The sequence below is a fragment of the Candoia aspera genome, chromosome 5, assembly GCF_035149785.1.
Source record: "Candoia aspera isolate rCanAsp1 chromosome 5, rCanAsp1.hap2, whole genome shotgun sequence".
NCBI classification, from domain to species: domain Eukaryota; kingdom Metazoa; phylum Chordata; class Lepidosauria; order Squamata; family Boidae; genus Candoia; species Candoia aspera.
Window position 1 is genome coordinate 114681673 of NC_086157.1, and position 24989 is coordinate 114706661.

The window sequence follows — 24989 nt, forward strand, 5'->3', positions numbered from 1 at the left end:
CCAGTGTTTCTCAACCTTGGCAACTTTAAGATGTGTGGACTTCAACTCCCAGAATTCCCCAGCCAGCCTTGAGTTGAAGTCCACACACCTTAAAGTTGCCAAGGTTGAGAAACATTGCTATAATCTATCCTGTCCAATCATCAAAGGCATAAATCACAAGCTTGTTGTTTTTTTTCAATTTTCACACAAAAAAGTCCATAAGAGGTTTCTAGTCACCCATAAAAGTAGATAGGGTCTTTAATCAGAGAAGTTGGTTTATCCATCCCACCAACTTCTGTCACTTTCACCAACTGTCCCTCCGCAGTGGGTAGCGTTGAGCCTTTCCACCTCTGTGCATCCTTAACCCCAAGGTTTTCCTTTATGCGTAGCATTAAGAGTTTTTGTGGGCCACCATGTGAATCAAATGTAGTGTACAGTACAGCGGGGCCTGTAGGGAAGGCTGGAGGCTTTAGACCGTCCCAGAAGCCCTCATGTCCAAGAGCCAAAAAGGATTAGCCTTGCTGGCATTTCAGGAGAGACCGTCTACCTTTCCAAGCACCCTGATGTTATTTATGTTTTTCAGGAGAAAGCATTTTTCAGACAAGACTTCCAGAACAAATGGCTCAGGTAAGATTTCCTTTACTTCGGAGTATTCTCTTTGGCTGTCGTGCACACAAGAAGAACGCATTGAGGTGGCAAATTTTTCTGATGACATCCAGTCCTTTTGCGTGGTCGAAACAGAAGAGGAGAGCCACCTTCTTCCCAAAGAATTGCTCCAGACTGGGGGAATGGATATTAAAATTGCAAACGGGGATCAATGCAGTATAAACAAGGGTCAGTTCCTGTCTTTGAAGCAAGAAGTCCTATTTTCACCAGCTCTCCTATGGGGAAATTATTTTAGGACCCAATAATGCCATCAGGGGAACATTGATTTGCTTCTTCCACTGCTCTCAGCATCACCCACCAGCAAAGCCTTGGACAAATTCTCTGTACCCTGAGAAGGAAGGAGCAGAAGTCTGAAAATGGAAACGTCAATGTTCAGAAGCTTGGGGGGTCATCCTGGCTCCCCAGGACCCTCTAACTGTAGCAGTGCAAGAGGAGAGGACCTTTCTATCACAAAAAAAAAAGTGAGAACGTTCATTGATGAAGAAGGACCAAGGTTTCTTATCCAGCTAAGCATGTTCAGTGCAAAGGCCTGTGTCACAGATAGAACAGCTGTACTATGCCTTGGCCGCTTTTAAGATGTGTGGACTCCAATTCCCAGAATTCCCAGACTCCCAGAATTCTGGGAGTTGAAGTCCACACATCTTAAAGCGGCCAAGGTTGAGAAACACGGTGGTATTGAGAGATAGTGTGTGGTCCTTTTGTCACTTTGGTGGCTTAAGGTGGACATGAACCTGGAGGCTGGCTGGGGAATTCTGGGAACTGAAGTCCACACATCTTAAAGTTGCCAAAAACACTGTTCTAAAGCACCCCATCTCTTTCTCCCTTTCTTTTCCAGTTCCTCCTTCCTTCCCTCTTCCCCCACTCAGGAACTGCTCCGCATCTCCTCTTGCAGGGCTGTATATACCTTATTTTTCACTGCAGTTCACAAAAGCTTTAAGACCTCACCAGACTTCCTGAACTTTTTACTTCTCCTCTACCCCAAGGAGGCCTGGACTGGTGGTAACTGAGTAGAAAAAGGGTCTTGGGGCTGGGCGGCCTCTTCAGCAAGTGGTTGTCCCAGGTGCCCCCATTCTGAGTCCTCTTTGTCTTCCTTTCAGGAAAGAGCCCCTTCGCCTCTTGCTGATCCCAAGGCCGGTCCCAGCACCAACACAGAGTTCGTCCTTCCTTTACCAGAGCTGAGATTTCTCAGCCTGGCCAACAACCAGGTGACTGAGGTCTTCTTTTGGTGCTGGTCTTTCGATTCAGCTTTCCCATCGCCACAAAGAGGGCTGTCGCCGCCTGCATCTCAGCTGGGCCCGAGAGGGTCCCGAGCTGGAGAAAGCAGCGGCATCGCAGCTCCGTCACCCTCCTCCTGAACAGTCTCTTCCTGTTTGGACTTGCAGATTGAGCATGAGGAAGATTTGCTGGCTGTGGCTCTCTTCCCCTCCCTGACGGAGCTGACCTTTTATGGCAACCCTTTCACCACGTCGCGGAGTGGTACGTTCTGCCTGTTGCCACGGCTGGGGCTTTCCTGGGGCAGAGGGTAGCGCCCGCTGGGAGCCCCTTGGCTTTTGGTCGCCTGAAAGGCAGGAGAGGAATGTGGGAAGCTTGGAGGGAGTTCTTAAAATCTGTTCCTTTCCATCTTGGGGAAACAGCAACAGTGGGTGTAGTAGAGGCATGGAATAATCCCTTTAAGAGACCAAGTGCTCCATAAAAGCCAACCTTCCAGTGGGAACAGAGCGTTTCTGAAAGGAAGCTAAACCAGCACCCCTTGTCCAGGAGGACAAATGGGATGTCTGTTCTTTTTTCTTGGGAAAAGTTTCAAGATCCTCAAGGATTATTTAAAAAAATAATCTGGAGCATTTTTCCTTGACTTGTCTTGGCAACCAGATGGATTAGTTTACCGCTGTTTTCGTCTAGAAGGTTTTTTTTCATGTCCTGAGTTTCCAGTGTGGAGATCACCAAGCGGTCCCCCATCCCAGGGCTAAGGGCAGCCAACCCTGCCGAGCTTTTCAAGGTCAGCCACGACTGCCACCTGCTGTGACTGATCCAACAGACACCAAGTGGTTTCTTGATACCACTATGGAAGTCTTTGCTGTTGTTTCCTTACCGTGATTTTGTTTTTACTTCCCCATTTGGCCCTTTGATTCCAGGGTGGTTCCATCCCGATGCAAGTATCTGACCTGAATAGAAAGATCTGAAAGGGGCCCTCATCTGCCTGTTGCTCAATCAGCCACCAGTTTTCCCAGTCCGGCTTCGTCTGGAAATGTTGGAAGTACACCTCCGTAATTCCCACTTGGCATGGCCCAAGGCAGATCTAGTATTTTACGAAACAAAAAGCAGTTTCAAAAAAAATAAAATTGCAGAAGTTTAACTACGCAGGATTCAGCATTCCTTGGCCTGGAATTTGGGTTGTGCAGAAGCAGAATTTTTTTTTATAAGAATTCTATTAATTTTCCAAGTATAATTAAAATACAAAATACAGAATATAGAACAGAAAGGGTACAGGTCTAAGGAAAAAAGAAAAACATAAAAGTGTGGACTAAAAAAGAAAGCAGAAAAAGAAAGTGACTTCCAACCTTCTCCAATACAGATATAAGTGCATTTCCAAATAGCTCTTACCATTAGTTAAACCTTAGTAACATTATTTCTAAAAAATCAGCCCTTTTAATCATCAAAACCCAAAATCAAAACTTCATTTTTTTCTGACACAAGCAAGTAGTCTAAAAGCGGTTGCCAAGTAGAAACAAATCCAGAAACAGTATTTTCTCTTATTAGTGCTGTTAACTTAGCCATTTGGGCCAAATCCATTAATTTAATAATCCAGTCTTTCACTGTATGTATTTGTGAATCTTTCCATCTCTGTGCATATAAAAGTCTTGCTGCTGTAATCATATATAAAGCAAAGTCCCATGTTGTTTCTCAAGCTGCTTCTCCATCAAGCCCAAGAGAAACAGTTCTGGGGGTTGTTTTTTTTTGTAAGTCCACTTTAAGGATCTTTTGAATATTAGCACATATTTGGTCCCAGAATTTTTTGGCCTTTTCACAAGTCCACCAAAGATGATAAAAAGTTCCTTGACCCAGAGAGCATTTCCAGCAATCTTTCGTTACTCCATTATACATTTTTGACAACTTATCTGGAGTTAAATACCAACGATACATCATTTTATGAAAAATCTCTTTTAAGTTATAATTCAAAGTAAATTTCAAACCTTTGTCCCACATGTTCCCCCACTGCTCCAACATAATACTGTATCCAAAATTCTTAGCCCATTTAATCATACATACGTTCTTTTACTTGTTCATCTTCCAAATTCATCTGTAACAACATTTTATACATCTTCGTAATAACATTTTCATCATTTATACAAAGTTCCACTTCGAACTGAGTTGTTCCATTAAGAAATCTAAAATTCTTTTTATCTACTTTAAAACGTTCTAACAACTGTACATATGTAAACCAATGACATGTAAAACCTTCCAACTCTAACAGTTCCCTTGTTTGGTTCACCCTCTTCAAAATTTAACAAATCTTTATAATTTAACCACCTGGTTTGTTTCTTTGTTTGTTTGTTTCTCTAATTTGTCCCCGCCCATCTCCTCCCGTCGGGGGACTCTGGGCGGTTTACAACAATCGTTCTCTTCTAACAAATGCTTCATGAGGTGACAACCACAACAGTACATTAGGGGACAGTCTTGCTTTATATTTGTTCCAAACCCTCATTATGGCACTCCTAACAAAATGGTTTTTAAAATCTTTCTTAACTTTAATTTTATCATACCATAGATAGGCGTGCCACCCAAATCTCAGTTCATGGCCTTCAAGTTGTAACAGCTTCCTGTTCTTCAAAGTTATCCATTCCTTCATCCAAAGCAAACAGCAGGCATCAAAATATAATTTTAAATCAGGTAAACCCAAACCTTCTCGTTCTTTGGCATCTTGTAACAATTTATATTTAATTCTTGGTTTCCTGCCTTGCCAAATGAACTTAGAGATATCTCTCTGCCATTGTTTAAATGGTAAATCTGTCGACAAAATCGGTATGGTCTGAAAGAGAAACAACATCCTAGGCAAAATATCTTAATCACAGATATTCTCCCTATGAGAGACAATTGTAATTTTTCCCATCTTAACAGGTCTTTTTTCACATCATTCCAAATTTTAACATAATTATTCTGAAGCAACATACTATTCTTGGTTGATCAAATCAGCCGCAAATATCTAACCCTTTTTTCAATCTTAAAACCAGTCTTACCCATCAACAATTCTTGACTGGAAGAAGTCATATTTTTGGTCAGCATCTTTGTTTTTTGTTTAATTACTTTAAATAATTAAATTATCTTGTTTTTCTCCTCGCAAACTGAACCAGAACATCTTTTGGCTTGTTATTTAGAGTTGTGTACCTTGAGTTAATGCGAAAGACTTTTTCTGTTTCTTCCATCATTCTGTTATCCTCCCATTCAATTAAAGCTGCCAAAGCATATGAAATCTTATCTTTAAGACTCCTCCTTGGCTACAGGAATCCCCCTGAGCCTTAAGCAAAATTCTTTATCCCTTAATTCCAGCAGTGCAATTTTGTCAAGCTCTTTCTCCCTTTCACTTTCCAATCCGTCAACTCTGCTAGTTACTTGTTTCACATCTCCTTCCGTTTTCTCTAATTTCTGCTCCAGTCTTTGAAATCAGTAAATCCTGTATCCATCTTTTTCTCAAGAGCCTCAAAAGGGCAATAGACTGTGTACAACTAGCCATGACTCCTCAAACATGCTGTTTAGTCCCTCATATTCACCAGAGGCTCATCTTTGTACTCTTCTAGTGGCCATGATTTCTATTTCCCCAGTGTATATATATATACTGTGTGTGTATATATGTGTGTGTGTGTGTGTGTGTACACACACACACACATACATAGATACATGGTATATACTGTATATAAAAATTCCCTTCTCACCCCTATGGGTGGTGTGTGTCTTCCTCAACCTTGGGTCATCCACCAGAGGCCTGGGAGTTTGAGGGTTCTGCACAGGATCTTAGCTGTTCCTGGCACTGTGCTCTTCTGGACAGAGAGCTCTGAGGTTGCTCCTGGGATCTGCTGGACCCACTCTCCCAGCTTGGGGGTCACAGCCCCGAGTGCTCCCACCACCTCCGGGACCACGTTGGCCTTCCCTTTCCACATCCTCTCTAGTTCTTCTTTCAGACCCTGGTGCTTCTCCAGCTTCTCCAGCTCCTTCTTCCTGATGTGGCTGTCACTTGGCACCGCTACATCTGGTCCTTGTCTACTGCCACGATGTCCAGTTGATTGGCCAGTACCTGCCTGTCTGTCTGGATCTGGAAGTCCCACAGGATCTTAGCCCTGTCCTTCTCCACGACCTTCTGTGGAGTCTCCCATCTGGACTGGGGAGGGTCCAGCCCATACACTGTGCAGATGTTCCTGTACACAGTGCCAGCCACATGGTTGTGCCATTCAGTGTATGCTGTTCCTGCCTGCATCTTACACGCTGCCACTCTGTGTTGGACTGTCTCTGAGGCCTCTCTGCGCAGTCTGCACCTCAGGTCCTATCTCATGTGGTAGACCCCTGCTTCCATGGATCGGGTGTTTAGTGCCTGTTCTTATGCTGCTATGATCAGTGCCGCAGTGCTGTCTTTTGGTCCAGCCCTTTCCAGCCACTGGTAGGATTTCCCAGTGTCAGCCCCTCAGCTGTCTGTCGATGCAGGGTCTTGTCTTGCCATGGCACTTCCTCTGCTCGATCTTCCTTCCATGTCTGCTGCTGCCTCAGGCTTTCTCTCAATAGCTCATCTTTAGGGACCAACTTACTGATGTACTCCTGGATGCTCTGGGTCTCATCCAGGACAGTGGCTTTGACACTCACCAGATTATTTTTATTTAGATATAGATATAGATATAGATAGATACAAACAAACAAACAAACAAATACTTCAGTGCTTTAAAATTTAATACTTTGGCTCCCTCTAGTGACCAACAATAATATTTATAGTAGAAGATGACTCAAGTAATTGAAGTGGTGAGAAAGTTTCCAATTACAGAGTATCCAGTTACAAAGCCACAAGCTGAAATCAAAAGTCTTTCTTTATCAGTATTTAAAGAAAGTAACCAATCCCAACTTAAAAACAACTACAGCAGATACTTTCCCACAGCGACTAAAAAAAGACTGGTCCCAAATCCAACAAAATCTTTTACTTAATTTTTTTTAAAAAATAGAAAATACAACATATATTCCCTTAAAAAATTTTTTTTACTTAAGCGGTTCAACTTTCAGCTTCCTTGCTCAAACTTTAATCCTTTAAAGCAGTTAAAACATGCAAAAAAGAAATCCCAAAAATAATGAAAGTTCAACCAAGAGAGTCAGTATTTCTGTACTGGAGAAAGCCTCTTTAAATTCAATACTTCAAAAGCAAAAAGGTGATTTTAGAAGTGGGGTGGTCGGAGTTAATGTCCGTTTTTTGGCTTCAACGCAGCTTGGAAGAGATGGCAGTCCCGCCTCTCAGCTGATCACTCACCATTCGGTGGCTGGAACACCGTTTTGCGACCCTCCGGCAAGGGGCAGCTGTCCAGAGGGCACAGGGAATGTTTCCTTGAATTCTCCTTTCCCAGAGAATATTTTGTGGCTCTAAGGTCCTGCCTGAGCCACCAGAGGAACGCCGCATTGTCAGTCCTAACCCTGGAGTTTGGTAGGACTGATAACTCCGCCATTTCCTCCACCGGAAGTCCCAGAAGCAGACTTGTGATGCTTGCATGGCAAGTAGCTTTAGAGCACACATCCATCCACAACTACTGTATGGTAGGACCTTTAAGCAATTTTATTGGAGGCAAAACTTTTATTTTTTATTTTCTTCAAAGCTTTTGCCTTGAATAAATTGATTAGTTGGAAAGAGTGCTACCAGACTTCTGATGTTTGCTACCATAGATGAACATGGTTTTCATGTCCTTCTGCATTGCACTAACACAGTGTTTCTCAGCCTCAGCATGCCGGCTGGGGAATTCTGGGAGCTGAAGTCCAGACATCTTAAAGTTGCTGAGGCTGACAAACACTGTTCTAACAGCAACACAGAGTTAGGTAAATAAAGGCAAATTGTTCTGCCAGTCGTTTAAAAATGAACGCTCCTTTTCTCTCTTCTCCCTCCCTGTTCCCCTAGGTGACCCACCTCTGCTCACCAGTTTCCTTCAAAACAAACTAGGAATTAAACTGGTTAGGAAGAAAGTTTCCAAGCTGGAGAAGCCACGCATTTTTATACCCATCAAGGCAAACCGGGAGGTACAAACCTTAAGAAATTGGTCATAAAAATCTTTAATTAAACAGAATTGGGGAGGGGGCCAGCACTGTCTCTCTTGGGCTGCATATTTTTGGTGCAAGGGGAGGAATTGGGATGGGCTGTGGCAGTTCAGTGAAGCCGTTTTATTCACAGAGGCCCACAGCTAGAATGGTGAAGGCGAATGAAATTTGGTACATGAAAGTCAGCTTTCGCATTCCCTGTTAGATATTTGGCAATCTATTTCCCAGCTGGGTACTGCTAGACATGCTAACTGTGGATGATGGAAGTGGCAGTCCAACATATCTGCAGAGAACCCATTAGGGGAAGATCACTTTCCCATGGTTCTCAAATGGGGGCGTGTAATGGTTGCCTATTCTAAAACACTATCAGACTCATGAGCAGGAATTCAAAGATATCTGATTTATTAAAGAATAGTATGCAGGATCACAAAGAAAGCGGAGAATGATAAAAGCGTGCCAAATGCAAACTAAAAACCCTCAGTGCAAATGAGATCCCTCCCCCCGTAGAATCTTCCCAAGTTCACAATGCCAGGTGCTCCTAACGGCTTCTGATGGTCTGCGGGAAAAGTCCTTGAACAGAGAACACAACCCAAACGCATTCCATTGTGCTGATTTCACATACAGAGCTTGGTACGAGGTCTCACAGCAGCTTCCTCCCAAACAGAAACGCACGTCAGCGCCATGGCATGGGAAACGTTACGATGTACAGTGCACCTTGAAACAGTGAACATGACAGGGCGTTCCTTTATTTATCTCCCCCCCCCCGATTTTTGCAGCTCTTTATAACACCCTACAACAGGGGTCCCCAACCCCTGGGCTGCAGACCGGTACCGGTCCGTGGCCTGTCAGGAACCAGGCTGCACAGCAGGAGGTGAGCGGTGGGCAAGCTAGTGGATTTACAGCCTGAGTGTTTACAGCTGCTCCCCATTGCTGGCCTTACCGCCTGAGCTCCGCCTCCTGTCAGAGAAAGCAAGCCCACTGGCTGCTATCTCCAAATGGTGCAAAGGAAAAAGAATAAAAGGTCAGGAAAAAGAGGAAGCACTCGAATCATCCTGAAACCATTCCAACCCCCACCCACCCCGGTCCATGGAAAAATTGTCTTCCACGAAACCGGTCCTGGGTGCCAAAAAGGTTGGGAACCGCTGCCCTACAGCATTCCCCAAAGGCATGCTTGGGTGAGGGATGTTGTTTCCCACATGATTTACAGGGTGTTTTCACCCTTGCAGATAGTCTAGATCTGCTATATTTTTTAAAGAAATGTTTCATTAAAAAAAATAATTTGGGGCAGTTTTTTCCCTCCTGGCTTCTACAGTTGTTGCTCTGGCCAGCACCTACCCTGGTTTGCACGTGACCAAAATGCTTCTGTGAGATCACACCTTTATACTTTTGAATTTTTAGCACCAAATCATGTTGTGCCATTGCAGGTTGCTTCAAGTTAACCCATTTGGCTATGGTTCAGTGTCTTGAGGAAATCCAGAAAATGAGTTAATTCAGCAACAAGTTTAAGTTAAAAGAAATTAAGCAGTTCCATTTTCACTCTTTCTTTTGGAGATTTGATATCTCGACTCCCACGGCAAACTCATCTATCCCCAGGTTTATACCCTGGGCTTGTACATTTCCTATCTGGAGAAGTCATCCATGGGGAAGAAGGAAAAAACAATGAAACCTATATCCCCCACCCTCTTGATGTTCCAATGGGATCTTGGGAGTATTTCTTATTTTTTGAAATGTGTTTGGGTCAAAGCAACTTAAAACTTTCCTATTCCAGCTTTCCTTTGCTTTAAGATTCAGCATTTCCCAAACAGTGTCCTATCCAAGCTCTACTGAGCTTCAGCAGGGTGGTGGCATCCATATTAATCTGTGAAATATAATACCACAAGATGTGGTGGTGGGAATTGGATAAATTCTATGGAGGGCTCTTAGATTTGAAGAGTCCATGTTACCTCCAGGCCAGGAGCAGAGGCCTCCAAATCCCAGTTGTAGAGGAATAAGAGTGGGAGGGGGCATGTCTCCATCTCCTGCTTGTGAAGACCTCAAAGGTATCTTGCAGGCCATTGGAAGAAACAAACAGCTGGACTAAGGTAGACTTGGCCTGATCCTAAGACTTGGCCTGATCCAGCAGGACTGTTCTTCTGGCCTTAAGGTATATATAGTAATGTCCATGAACTCAGATGGCTTTCAAAGCAAGGTTGGATAAATCCATGGAGGACAGGTCTGTGGAGGCTATTATTCTTGAAGACTCCATGTTGACCTCTGGATTGGGGGCAGCATGTCTTCAAATCCCAGTTGCAGGGGAACAAAGGTGGAAGATGGGCATGTCTCCATCTCCTGCTTATAATCACCCCAAGAAGGCGCCTGGCTGTCCACTGTGCAAAATGGGTCTGGGCCTGATCCTGCAAACTGTTCTCGGTCAAAAGGTGTCCATCTAAAGAGTGCAGAATACGTCAATCAGGCAGAGAGTTCCTGTTTTGAAAAATATAGCCATATTTAAATGTGCAGTGAGCAGGGAAAACTAAATGTAGGGAGGGAAGCCATCTCTTTATTCACTGGTGCTTTCAGACCTACTATGAATAGGCCCAAAGGAAAGTGGATTCTGCTTTTGTCACCATATAGCCAGAGGCAAGATTGCTGAGGTTTACCCACTGCCATTTTTGCATTTGTGCAGAAAGGGGCTTGAAATCCAGTTCTTTCCAGGCCCGTCCTGGGTTGGCTGCATTTGCGCATTTACCTTAGTTAGTGAATTAATCCATTTTGGGGGTTTGCCAATATGTATGGTGAACCAGAAATTAACCTAATGGATTGGGTTCAGACAATATGCTTAACCCCAAAGAAACCTAATCTAAGTTGAAACAAACATCCAAGTGTTGCCTGTTGGGCAAATACAACCTGGTTAGTCTTCACTGAGCTAGTTAACCATGTTGTGCAAAGAGAATGGAGGGGAGGGAGAGGATGGCCATTGATTGTGAAAGGCATAAGAACATCCAGTGCTGCCGGATGAAGTTATACCTGAACCCTGGCCTGAAAAGCTTGAGGACTAGGTTGTTATGGTTCCCCTGTATCCTGACGGCCCTGCATTGGTCTTCTTTGTGTCTGTTCAGATTAAATCCCAGCTACCCAAGGTCCGAAAGCACCCTTTGAGGAAAGAAACTGCTCTCGAGACTACTTTCTGGCAGCTGTGGACGGGGGCAGACCTGGATCCTACTAAAAGAATAAGTTTAGAGGAAGCTCGGCTTGCCCGTCAAAAGAGATCCTTTTCTCTATACTATGATCCTGAGCAACCCATCCTACAACCTCTTAAGCCGGGAGAGATGTCTGCATCGCTCTCTCTGTCCAGTATTACAAGTGAAAATCCTGCCTCTAGGTCCTCACTGGACTTACGGTCTGGAAATAATCTTCCATACCAATGTTCAATAGACAGGATCCTGGCTGATGGTGTTGCTCCATCCCCATCCTCACTGGAAGAGAGCCAGCCTGAAGCAATTCTAGCACGTGAATCAGCTTCCCAAGGGCAGGGTCGCTCTGGGTTCACAACACCAACTGAGTCGCTTTCAGCAGATCAGGTTCTGTTTGAGTCTCCTCCCCAGTCAGAGAGCATGTCAGAATCCCTCCCTCCCACGAGAACACCTTCAGCAGAACAACCAACACAAATAGAGTTGGAACAACCACTTTTGGAACGGAAACTGTCAGAACTTGTTCTAATAGTTGGACCGGAAGAACAAGATACATCCAAGACTCTCTTGCCTACCAGTTCTGTTGGAGAGCAAAGTCAGTCAGCATCTGTTACGTTGCTCGGTTCATCTTGGCTAGAGCAGAAGCCATCCAAGCCAGTAGTACCATCTGAATCTGCTGTCGGAGAACAGGATTTGGGTATGTCTCTTTCGCCAGTCAGATCACTGTCGGCAGAAAAGAATCTCCAGGAGGTTGTCTCACCAAGTGGATCATCCACAGAAGAACAAGATCAGCAGGAATCCACACTATTTTCCTATCCCAGTGGAGAGGGTTTATCAGAACATGCCTCATTAAGTGGATCGTCCGCAAGAGACCTCTCAGAGTTTCCCTTGCCAACTATTTCTTTGGTAGAAGTTAAAGATGAAGGCCAAGCAGAACCTTCTCTGCTCCCTACCTTAGTGTTTCAAGACATGACTCTCCCAGATCCTTCAGAGGAACAGGAACGTCCTGCATTTCCTCCCCCAAGCTCTTCTCTTGTGGAAGATGGCCAGAAGGAAACCTTGACATTGGCTGATTTGCCCTTGGTGCAGAAGTCTTCATCACTGTTGCTTCCACCCTCCCGGTCTGTTTCTGGAGAGCTGCATGAATTATTTTCCTGGGTCCAGTCCTACGCCTCACCTTCTAAAGTAGAGGACGACACTTCTATGGAGAATGAGACACTCACTAGTAGCCAAGAAGACATCCCTGAGGAGAAGTTGGAGCCCATTTTCATGACTCAGGTGGGTGAGCCGGTGAGATGTCAGATTGTTATGCCAAAGGTGTTTCTAGGTAGAGCAGACCACTTTTCATTTCTCAGGAAAAAGGAAGAGAAGCTCAACAACGAGTTTTAAAGCTCACTGTTAGGAGGGGCTGGGCTTGCCGGATGGCATTTGGAGTGTGGGCCCCTCCAGGAAGGAATTTTGTCCTGGGCTACTAGGTGGTGGCCCTGGTTTCAAAACATGATCACCCTCTGCCTTTGGGAAGTTGACCTGTGGTGTCATAACACATGTTTCTGTGCAATGGTTGAGCAGGCAACATTGTGCATTGTTCCACAATGCCCTGCCCCATAAATCAAATTTTTAGAAGCCCCTAAATCACTTGGGATTACAAGATTCACCTCTGCTTTAATATGTCCTAAGATGCTTTGTTGACTTGTCGCAACAGAGAAACTCAGTTGCCCCTCCCAAAAACAAAGCTGTTTGTTTGAAAGCCAGGAAGTAATTAATTAATTATGCTGAAAGGCCTTCCTCTCCTCTAAAGAAGGTAGCGCAGTCCACACCTTGGGAGCGATTCTGATTTTTAATCTTCAGAGTAACCTTATATACAATGAGTAGAATACCATGAGCTGCCCCAAGTCATCCAGTGAACTTCATGGGTGAATGGGGAATTGAAACCAAGCCTGGGTGCCCCTCTGGCCTTCATCCCCGCTGGCTATCAAATGATCTTGAATGGAAGGCAGGTAGCTCCCTCCCTCTCCCCCTCCCTCCCTCCCTCCCTCTCCCTCTCCTATCTATCCATCCATCCATCCATCCTATCATCCATCCATCTGTCTGTCTGTCTATCATCTCTATCTAAATATCATCTATCTATCTATCTATCTATCTATCTATCTATCTATCTATCTATCTATCTATCTATCTATCTATCTATCTATCTAATCTATCTGTCTGTCTACCAAATTTATATAGCTGCCCATCTCACAACAAGTGACTCTGGGCAGTGTATAACAAAGCTAAAAAACAGTTAATAAATACTAAACTATTATTATTATTATAATGAAAAACATTTAAAAACAAAGCTAAAAAGAAGGCATATTAGGCAAAGAGCCATTGATAATGGTGGAGCCACCTTAATAATTCACCAGTCCCTTGGGGTCCCCAGGCCTGATGACAAAGCCAGATTTTGAGGAACCTTTGGAAGGTTACAAGTGATGAAGCCAGCCTCACTTCAGCAGGAAGAAAATTCCATAGAGCGGGTGCCACAGCAGAGAAGGCCTGCCACCTAGACCTCGCCAAATGTAGTTCCCTAGCTGATGGGACTTGTAGCATGCCCTCTCTGCTGGACGGGCAGCAGATGTAATCGGGGAGAGGCGGTCCCTCAGGTAGCCTGGTCCCGTGCCATGTAGGGCTTTAAAGGTGATAACCAGCACCTTGAATTGGACCTGGAATCAGACCGGCACCCAATGCAGCTCCCACAGCAAAGGTGTTACATGCGCCATCCTTGGGGCACCCAAGACTGCCTGTGCATCCGCATTCTGAACCAGCTGTAGCTTCCGGATACTCTTCAAGGGTAGCCCCATGTAGAGCGCATTGCAGTAGTCTATACAGGAGATGACTAGGGCATGAGTGACTGACTGGAGGGCTTCCAGATCCAGGAAGGGGCATAAGTGGCTCACAACACAAAATTGGGCAAAGGCCCTCTGGGCCACAACTGCCACCTGCTCTTTGAGCAGGAGCCATGAGTCCAGGAGGACCCCCAGGTTCCACACCGGGTCTGTCTGGGGCAGTGCAACCCCATCCAGAGCCAAAGATGGTAAGTTCCCGGATACAGAGGAACCCCCAACCCACAGCCACTCCGTCTTGCCAGGGTTCAGCTGAAGCCTGTTCTTCCCCATCCAGACCCCCACAGCCCCCAGGCACTGAGAAAGGGCAGTCACTGCATCACTTACCCAGGATGGAGATGTATAATTGAGTATCATCAGCATATTAATGATACCTCATCCCATGGGGATGGATGATCTCATCCAGTGGTTTCATGTAGACGTTGAATAGGAGAGGGGAGAGAACCGAACCCTGTGGCACCCCACAAAGGAGGGGTCGAGGGGCAGATCTCTCCTCTCCTATCACCACCGGCTGGGACCGGCCCTGGAGGAAGGAGGCGAACCAGCGCAGAACCATGCTGCCCACCTCCAACTCCCTGAGCCATCCCAAAAGGATACCATGGTCAATGGTATCGAAAGCCGCTGAGAGGTCAAAAAGAGCAAAGATGGATGCACTCCCTCCATCCCACTCTTGCCAGAAATCATCCATAAGTGTGACCAATGCCGTTTCTGTCCCATATCCTGGCCTGAAACCTGACTGGAAGGGGTCCAGATAATCCGTTTCCTCCAGAACCCTCTGGAGCTGCAAAGCCACCACTTTCTCAACCACCTTCCCTAAAAGGGGAGGTGGGAGACTGGATGAAAATTGTCTAGCATGGTGGGGTTCAGTGACGGTTTCTTGAGGGGGTGCACCAGCGCCTCCTTAAAAGCAGCCGGGAACATTCCCTCTCCCAAGGATGAATTCACCAGTGCCTGGATCCACCCACCCGTCACCTCCCGAGCTGCGTTCACCAGCCAGGAGGGACATAGATCTAATTGGCAAGTGGTGGCATTTACAGTCTGGAGGGCCCAACAGGATCAACAGATAACTGGGTAAGTATGTTCCCCAGGCATCTCCATAGGCCATGCCTCATGCTTGGCATTCAACCTGGCACGGATCCGAGCAATTTTATCCTACAGGTGCCCAGAAAACTCTGCTTGGCCCTGAATTTGGGTCACTGGGCCCACCTTTCCCAAAAGGGATCGGGTAACCTTAAACAGGGCCACCAGGTGGCATTCTGCAGACACAATAAGAGCAGAGAAATACTGACGTTTTGCTGCTCTTACCGCCAGAAGGTAGTCCTTAATAGTGGCTCTAGCTTGCGTTCGGTCGGATTTGGTCTTGTCTTCCTCCAGCGGCGCTCCAGGCGTCTCTTAACCCTCTTCAAAACCCTCAACTCCTCCGTAAACCATGGGGAGTGTCCGGTTCGATGGGGCAAGAGAGGCCGCAGGGGTGCCATCCTGTCCAAGGCCCCGGCTGCCTCCCTGTTCCAGGCAGCGGCAGGGCCTCCGCTGGACTGTGCAGCAGATCCTTGGGTATAGCATCCTCTGAAACCCAGCCGGGTCTGTCAGTCGCCAGGGGCGGACCAACCGAATGGGTCCAGCCTCCCTGCGGAGAGGGGCGGGATAGGAGAATCTCAGGGCCACCAGGGCGTGATCTGACCATGACAATGGGGATAGATGTGGCTCTCCCCTCAGATTATGTTGCCACTGCTCTGACAAGAAGACCAAGTCCAGGGTGTGACCGCTGTCTCGAGTTGGGTCCCAAACAATCTGGGACAGGCCCACGGCTGCCGTGGTAGCCCTGAACTCCCGAGCTGCCTCCGAGGCACGCCCCAGGGAGGGCAGGTTGACGTCCCCCAAGACCATCAGCCTGGGGAGCTGCACCGCCAGCCCCGAGACAGCCTCCAGCAGCTCGGGCAGGGAGGTTGCCACGCAGCGGGGGGGCTGGTACAGCAGCAACACTCCCACTGCTCTCGGGAGCCCAGCTTGGAGAACAGGGTCTCACAGCCGGCCACTTGCGGAGCAGAGACTCTTGGATGACAACCGCCACCCCTCCGCCCCTGCCCTGGAATCTCAGCTGGTGCCATGCCATAAACCCGGCCAGGCACATCTCCAAAAGGGGTACCCCTCCTTCCGGGCCCAGCCAGGTCTCGGTGATACACGCCAGGTCTGCTCTTCCTCAATGATCAGATCACTCCTCAGTGATTATTGATTTATTCAATTTATACGGCTGCTCATCTCAAAGAAATGGCTCTGGACAGCTAACAATGCTTAAAAACAAGATAAAAACAATATAACAAAATCATAAATAACATATATAGCAGCCAAGAAAAAAAACAACAAAAATTGATCTAGCCATGATACCGGCTCAGCCCTGCACCCTCAGCCCTAGCAATAAACAAACAAATAAATAAATATTGCAGAGGGGTCTGTGTTTGTATATAATACAAGTATATATATAATACAGGTATTTCTCGTTTAATGACCATTTGTTTAAAGACGATTTGGACTTACGACAGCACTGGAAAAAACTAGTTGCGACTGGTCCTTGCACTTAGGAATGTCGCAGCATTCCCCCCTGGTCATGTGATTGCAATTTGGACGCTTGGCAACCGGTTCGCATTTACAACCATTGCAGTGTCCCACAGTCACATGATCACCATTTTCAACCTTCCCAGCTGTCTTCTGGCAAGCAAAATTAATAGGGAACTGCGTGATTCACTTAATGACCGTGGTGAGTCGCTTAATGGCCACCAGAAAATGGTCATAAAATCGGGTTGGGTTCGCTTAATGACCGCATTGCTTAGCAACTGAAATTCCGGTTCCGATTGTGGTCATTAAGCGAGGACTACCTGTATTTATATAAACTTTTCTTTATTTAGAAGGGGAAATATTTCTGGAATTCCCCATAGATCCCCATTTTGCCTCCCATTGAAATACTCTAGAAGGATGTCACGTTTTCATAAAATCCGTGCATTGGAAGGGGCCACTGAGGACATCAGATCCCCCCTCCTGCCCCACGTAGGAATGCAAATCAAAGCATTCCAACACATCCAGAAAAGGGGAGGCGGTGGCTCTCTCGTCACACTGCTCTCTCTGTTTGGAAGTTATTCTTGACTTTAGGTCAACGGATCGCTGTGCACTTAGCGACTCTTAGCAGAATTTTGATTCACTCTTCCATGGGGTTCTTTCCGGAATAGATTTCCAGCTCTACCAGTTCATGCATTGACCACGGTGGTGGACGTGAGAAAACAGGCCTGTCCATGCACAGTCTTGCCCTGTTCGCTAGTTGGGAATTGATTGATTAAATAATTTAAATGTAAAGCGATCGCTTTTTTCTGCCTTCCGTCTGTGGGTGCAAGGTAGATGAATCGGTCGGTTCCCGGCCAAAGCAGCCGAGCCCGGAGACGAAGGCAGGGTCCCCAGGAGTGCCAGAGGCATTCAAGGGATACGAAGAGCTGCTGGGAGGAGACCCTGGCTCAGATTTTGTTGAGCCAAAAGGTGAGTTGATCCCTCTGCCGGTTGGTGAGTGGGCGGGGGGGGGGGCAAAAATGGTGGGCTTTGGGGGACTTCTTTTCAGGGTGGGGGTCGCTGAAAAAGTTCAGAACAGAGACCCCCCCTCTTTTGGACCTGAAGGAGAAGTGGACGGCAAATGTCTGCGATGACCGATAAGGATGTGGAGGATGTTGTGGTTATCTTGGTTTGTTTTAAACTCAAGTTAGGGATTGGCGGGATTGTAGGTTGCTCAGAGGTGGTCTGATTGGTGTGGTTTATAAAAGAAATGGAAAATGAAATGGAAACTTGTGCTGGCAAAAAAACAGCAGTGTGATTGGGAGGTGGGGCATAAAACAGCGGTAGGTCGATGATTTTCTTTGCACAGAAAATGAGGCTAGGTTGACAGTGGCCTTTCCCAGTGGGTGTTTTCCAGCTGTGTGGGGGTATACTCCCCATAATTCCCAGCCATCCTCCATCCTTATGGAGCTTGTAGTTCCACACAGCTTCACGTTGCGCTGCTGTATGCCTTCATTCTGTGGACTGTCAGCCGGTCGCCCTGCAAGCGTTCTTGCAAGTACCCGTCTCCCCGTCTGGGGATCCTGATGGTAAGCCCAGATGCAGATGAACCTCCCCGTCAGGCCCCCTACTTAGTGCAGAATTCATGATTCTTATCCTGCATTACAATGGTCTGACCACTGTAACGAACATGCTGTGGTGCAGCCCTTGTGTCAGAGGGGAGAGGGATTTGCATAAATGTGGCCCAGAGAAAGTTGTTCTTCCTTGCCATCAAATATTTTCCCCATTTGTATTTCAACCAGGAATACAACAAAATGTCCAATTTTTGGAGAAAACCCTTCGCTATCCGCTTGTCTACCGTGAACCGAAGGCCAGGCTGGGTTGCTTCCAGAAACCTTACGTGTCTGCCAAAAAGAAGGTCAGAGTTGTGCAGAGATGCTTGGGGGTTGAGTGGGAAGGCCCGGGTCCAGATTCTTGCTCCAACCAACTTCGTTTGGCCTCAGTCTCCTGTTGGTAAAACGGGAAGGAATAAACACAGAACCGCTGCTGGATGGCTGTTGGATGAACCTGCAGTGGCTGTACAGCCCTTCAGAAAATATCAAGGCTACCCAGGTTAGCCTCTTAGCTAGTTAGAGCTCTCCTGGGCCACGTTCTGAAAGGACGCGCGGACACACGGTCCTCTTCCAAGGCTCTTAAGGCACACGGCCACTTCTTTACATGAGCAGGGATAATCTTGGATGCTTCCCGTCGGGTGTGAATCCAGGATTGTCAGAATGGATCAGTCAGCTTTGCTGGTCTCCTGGCTGGACTGTCTGCAACCTGCACCCTCAAGAGGCATTTGACTCTGATTCCTAGTCAAGGTGACCAAAATTCATGCTAGCTGGTGTTCTGGATGTCATGGAAAGCATCCTTCGTCTTTAGAGATAATATTTTTTAGTTGTTGATGTCTTTTTATACCTCCCTCAGGGCTGCTTACTAGAGTACATGGCCCTAGCCACGGGAGCACCCGCAGAGGAGTCAAAAGAGTCAAGATGGTGACTGCAATTGCTCAGCTGAAGCCCCACATGTAAAACAAGGGGAGGACTTTTGGCTGTGAGGTCTCGGCCACCATCTTGTCCTTTTTAACGTGTCCTCCAAGGAGAACCATTGGGAAAGACTTTCTGGTTAGAAAGCTCTGTTCTACTACTGAAAGAGAAACCTTTCGATTGACTTTAGGTAGTAATCAAGAGCCAGTTTGGTGTGGTGGTTAAAGCATCAGGCTAGAAACCGGGAGACCGTGAGTTCTAGTCCTGTCTTGGGCACGAAGCCAGCTGGGTGACTGTGGGCCATTCACTTTCTCTCAGCCCCAGGAAGGAGGCAATGGCAAACCACTTCCGAAAAACCTGGCCAAGAAAACTGCAGGGACTTGTCCAGGCCGTCTCCCAGAATCGGACAAGATGGAACGGATTAAAATAAAATAGCAATAGTGGCTACCTATATCTTTAGACCAATTAAAAATATTCTGCTAGCACTTGTGACCCACTGAAGTTACATTAAAAAGTTTTATATAAACCATGGGTGTTGATTTATTGGATAATTCTAATACAACCTAAAATGAAAACCTGACAATAGAGTGATCCTATTGATTCCTATTCACTGTAGCAAGGCTTACATCCACAAGTTGCAATACCGTCCATCTAGTAAGATAACTTTAATGCCGTGGCCACACCTGGCCACATTACAGGATCCATGGTTTATAGCAACCCAACGTTCTTTTTGCTTTGATCTGACACTGTAAGGTATTAACTGTCCAGAGTCCCCCTCTTGGGGGGAGATGGGCAGTAATAGATCAATCAATCAATCAATGGCAATTACAGACCTCTGCATATTTTATAGACAAGACGTGAGTCTAGAAACTGAGAAACCAGAATGGGAAACTTCTAGGAAATGCTCAGTGGATCAGGCTGAATCTTAAGAATTTCTCGACAGTAAGAAGTGTTAAGAAGCCAGACAGTCCACCTACTACCCGGGTGGACTCCTCCTTTCTGGTGCTTTTCAGAAGGACAGGGTGGCTGCCTAGCAGGAATGGTTTAGTAGATTCCTGCAGTGAGCAGGGGGTTGGACCAGATCATCTAAGTCCCTTCCTCCTCAGACAGTCCAGATTTCTGTCATTCAGTGGGCCACGTTGCATTGGTTTTGGGCTCCTGAAAGATGTTTTTAACTTCTGCAGACACCGAAGTTCATCAGAACGAGCAGGCTTACCATTTGTTGCTGATGAGGACGCACGGATTGTGGTTCATCTACAATATCACCAATAGGAGGGTGTGTGAAGGATGGCTCTCATCCTCGGTCAGTTGCTCTTGATCTGCTTTTCTCACAGGTCCTGAGGGTCCCTGCGCCAACAGTGCGAAAGACCAGAATGGAACGGCTGGAAGAAATCCTCCTGGAGCTGAGGAAACCCACAAACATTGTCCACTTACCCCTAGGTAAGGGCTGAGCTGCTTAGATGCAGCTCCAGAGCACCTGAAAAGGCCGATGGTCAATCGGAGGAGGGTTTGTGCAGACCTGGGAGAGGGGATTTGCCGCAGGGCTGTTAGAGAGAAAAGCGGGAGCGGTCCCAGGTCTGCCCTCACCCAGCCCTTTTCGGCTGCTTGTTGGATTGACCCTGGTTCCGCACTTGCCAAATACCCTGAACCATACACGCCCCTAGTGGGGTGGGAAGTTTAAGAAGTGTGTGTGCTGAAACACGAAGAGGTGGATCAAGAAACAGCCGAGTGCTGAAGGGACGTGGAATGGATACAGAAGTGAATGTCCCGAGTGAAAGAAGTATGTTGGGGAGGGTGGTCGTGCAGAGGACGGTGGAACAAATGGATGAAGGAAGAGTGAATGGGTCAAGAGGAAAGGGCAGACCGAGAACATCCTTCTCTTCCACGCATTTTCCCATCATTCCACCAAGCATCCCTTTTAGACTTCCCATTAGTGTAACTCCACACACTTCTCTGACATTCCCAATCTTCATCTTTTCACTTGCTCAATAGCACCTGTCACACCGCCTTTCTAGATGTCCATCTTCCATTCATTCTGTTGGGAGATTATACTGTCTTCTCGTACTTTTTTCATACAAGATTCATACCTTCTCTTCCTGCAGATGTTCTACCTTCACGCTCGTTTCATTCTTTCATGTCCATTTTTCCCTGGCATCACATCAAAACAAACCAGGTTGGGTGTATTCCCACACATGCATCTGCTCCACTCTTTCAACTGTCTTGGTTCCAACCAGAGTGACATGAACCCAGGAAGTATCTGCAGCTGTTAGACCATGGTTGATCTCAGAAATCCGGGAATAGCAAACTACTTCCTGATTGTTGCCAAGAAAACAACTGGGGGTTTCCATGTCATCGTCATCAACCAGAGTTTAGCTGGTCTCAGAAGGGACCCCTTTTATAATAATGTGCACTAGAAGTTGTTGAAAACAAGTTCACATGAATGGGATAAATCTAACCCATTAGTCCTTCTCCCAAGGAGAAATGTAAGATATTATGCAGTACTGTTTTATTTGCTTCTTTTGATAGCCACATCACACAGTATGTGCATTCAGATGTGTCGTTACTTTTGCAAAATCTGACGTAACTGGGTTAGAAGACCGTGATGATGGGTCACTTCTGTTTTCTGCAGTGTGCATCTTGCGGAGGAGAAAGGAGAACTGGCGTGAATATCGGGAGGCCTTAGAACTACTGAAAGAATTCCAGAAAGACTATAAATCTGTGGTGGCTGCTTGTAACGTGGCCAGTGAGTCCAGGTCATTTGGTAAGGAACAGGTTACTGAAGGTGCAGTGGACCACAGCCAGAAGGTCCGAAGTCTTCCTGAGGTCAAGGTGAGGAGAAAGCTAGAAGAGTCCTCTGTCCAGGTCCTTCAAGAGAAGAAAGATCTTCCATCCTATCAGTAAGAGACTTCCCACCTTCCCATGTTGGCATTCCGTAACCTACCTGTTTTAGAAGACTTTCAAGTAGCACCTGCTCTTGGAGACCCTTTGCTGCCGGAGCGACGATAAGCCTTCCTCCCACTTTCTGTGGAACACAGACTCCCCTGTTTTTACAGGATCACTTAGACCTGAAGACTTAGTTTAGTTCCTTCGATATGAAAGCTCACGAATGCAACAGAAAACACGGAACCTTGAGGGGCATCTCGAAGGGAACATTCAAAACCGAAGTCTTGCATGCCTGGAAGCGGTGTAGCAGTTTGAACAAACAAACACCTGCATCAGTGATGGGCCTCTGGTTTGTTAGAATGACTGCAGCATCAGCAGTCCTATTGACCAGTATTCAGAAGAATCCATTGATGGAGACCATGTTGAGGAGTGATCAGTGTCGGTCAAGGCCCTGCAGAAGATCTCCTGTGGAAGGTGTCACTGGTAGACCAAGACTGTCACGTTTCAGTGTCTTACTATAAAACAGGAGCGATTCCCCCACGCAACATTTTTGCTATGTTTTTCCTTATTTCAGACTTCCTCTGCCTATGGAAGTAAGTCAGGGGTTTCCCCAGAACAAAGGTTTGCTTATAAAAACTTCTTCTACCTTAACAGTTGTAATTTCACTTTCCTGGTGATTCTTTTAGGCACTTTCTTAAGTTCTTACTCAAGAAAATTAGTGTCGTTAAGCTCTTCATCCTTAAAATCATTGGGCTGTTACTACTCTCGTTTTTCTCTTGCCATCCACATTTTGAACTTCAGGGAATATTTATCACGGAGTTTCAGCTCCCAGTTAAATCACTCAGAGGCTGGTTTACCACAATATGTGAAACTAACCACGATCTATTCTCGGCTTTAACTCTGTGGGATAATAACCATGGTTTATTTCTATAAAGCCAATAGATTTCACTGAAACAGCCGCCAGGATGAAAGTTGAGGCTTCTCCCTCAACACTTCTTGGCTAACAAAAACGTTACACACCTTTTCAAAGAAACAGGCCCTCAGTCTTCAGGATGGCTTAGAAATCCCATGCGCTAGGGAGGCCTAAGGATACCTGGGCAGGGAAAGGAGAGCAGTAACAGTTCTAAATCCCACGAGGTTGAAAGTGTGGCATAAAGCCCTCAGCCGTCTTTCTTGATGCCAGCAAAATGCTGAAGTTAGAGTTAAGTTAAAGTTCCACTGAATTGTGTCCATAACAGAAGAGATGTGCTTGTTTGGTTTTAGGGGGAATAAAAGCTCACAAATCAACGAGTCCTGTTCCCTTCCTTTCCGACCGGCTCCATTTCTTTTCTGAACAGTTTGCTGTGCCTGGTGGAATCGCACTGGGAACAACTGTGTAAACGGGACTCCCAGGCCTCCTATTCCCCACCTTCGTCATTCGGATGAGGAACTTGCTTCCCCTTCCATCTCAGAGGCTTTTCTCCTTCAAACTTCTCCATCCTCCAGCTGACATCACATTTCCCACTGGGAGCCCCCAAGGGCTTTGTGTGAAACAGGATGCTTGTTCCGGTTTGTGCTTAAAGCGGACTCGTTCTGGCTTGGAAGTTGGGCGGGATCACGCGCCAGGCAGGTCACGGCCCGGCTGAAGAAAAACTCAGGATGTTCAAGCTGTGCTGGGCTTTGGCTGAGACCAATCGGGGAAGGGTCTGACCGGGAGCAGGGCTGGGGTGGGGTGGTCCTCATTTCCCAGTGCCCACCTTCCTTTTTAGAGCCAGCTTGGTCTGGTGGCTAAGGTGCTGGGCTAGAAACCAGAAGTCTGTGAGTTCTAGTCCCGCCTTAGGCACGAAAGCCGGCTGGGTGCCCTTGGGCCAGTCCCTCCCGCTCAGCCCAAGGGCCAATCAGGCGTGGTAGGAGAGTTCTAGTCCCGCCTGAGGCACGAAAGCCGGCTGGGTGCCCTTGGGCCAGTCCCTCCCGCTCAGCCCAAGGGCCAATCAGGCGTGGTAGGAGAGTTCTAGTCCCGCCTGAGGCACGAAAGCCGGCTGGGTGCCCTTGGGCCAGTCCCTCTCTCTCAGCCCAACTCGGTGCAGTGTAGACCAGCCTCCTCGTGGTGCACCCCGGACAAAGTGACTTGTCACGGCTAAATAGTCCACACATCTGGCTGCTGGACCTCACAAGGATTTCCCAGCAAGGAAAAGCAGCATGAATACCGAACTATGCCATACGATTAAAAAAAAAACACCTTCCTTTTACCTCCTCTTGGCCACGATGGCATTTGGTGCCATGCCCAACCCAATGACCCATGCTTCTCCCATTTCCCAGTGCCCCCCTGGCCTTTCCTGTCCCTTTGCCAGCAGTGCTGGTGGCCTTTATGCCACAGTCTCTCTTCCCGGATCCCCCTGGCCTCAGGCAGACGTTCCAGGCCCGTCTGGGCACAGGCTGCTCAGACCTGGCTGTCCCCTGCCCCAAACATTTTACACGTTCCTAATGCCTTCAGGGACAAGTGAATTCTAGCGTAAAACAGCAGGGAGGGGAGCAACAGAAGCAAGACCCTTGCAGATCCGGGAGCAATTTTGCAGGGCCTGGGAACTCTCCGACAAAGGCAGCCCTTCCTGCCGAGTCCCATTGTATCAAGTTCACCGGCACTTGAGTTTTTCTCTGCTTGCAGCTGGCTTTCATTAAGGCTGTGCATCAGCGGGTGCAAACGAAGACACTGTAAAAAGGCCCAGAGAACCAAGCCCCACTCCCCCCAGGCCTGCCCCAGTTCTGGCTCCTGGCTGCAGTGCCTGGTTCAGCTGCCTTGGCACCAGGGTTACGCTTTAAGAAACCACAAGTGGCTGCTTTCACACCGTGCAGTAACCAGGATGTATAAAATGTATTTTACATTCCACGGTGAACTACATTAAGACTCCCTTCTCCTCTGCCACCTGCTGGGACGTTGGCGGCTACTGGATGGCGACTGTGTGGGACGCTTCAATTTAGATTCCTGTGTGGAGCAAGGATTGGACTCGGGGGCTTCGACTCTCTCGCTCTAGACATTTGCCTTCCCACCCCTGGTACTATTCCTTTTTAAGGAACTACAAAATCATACAGCCCTGGTACTATTCCTT

General features: G+C 46.9%; 1 protein-coding gene across 1 annotated transcript in view; it reads left to right on the forward strand.

Annotated features, from left to right (window-relative positions):
• Positions 1 to 24989, forward strand: part of PPME1 (protein phosphatase methylesterase 1) — a 170904-nt gene that overhangs the window by 133676 nt on the left and 12239 nt on the right. The gene's annotated exons all lie outside the window — the stretch shown is intronic.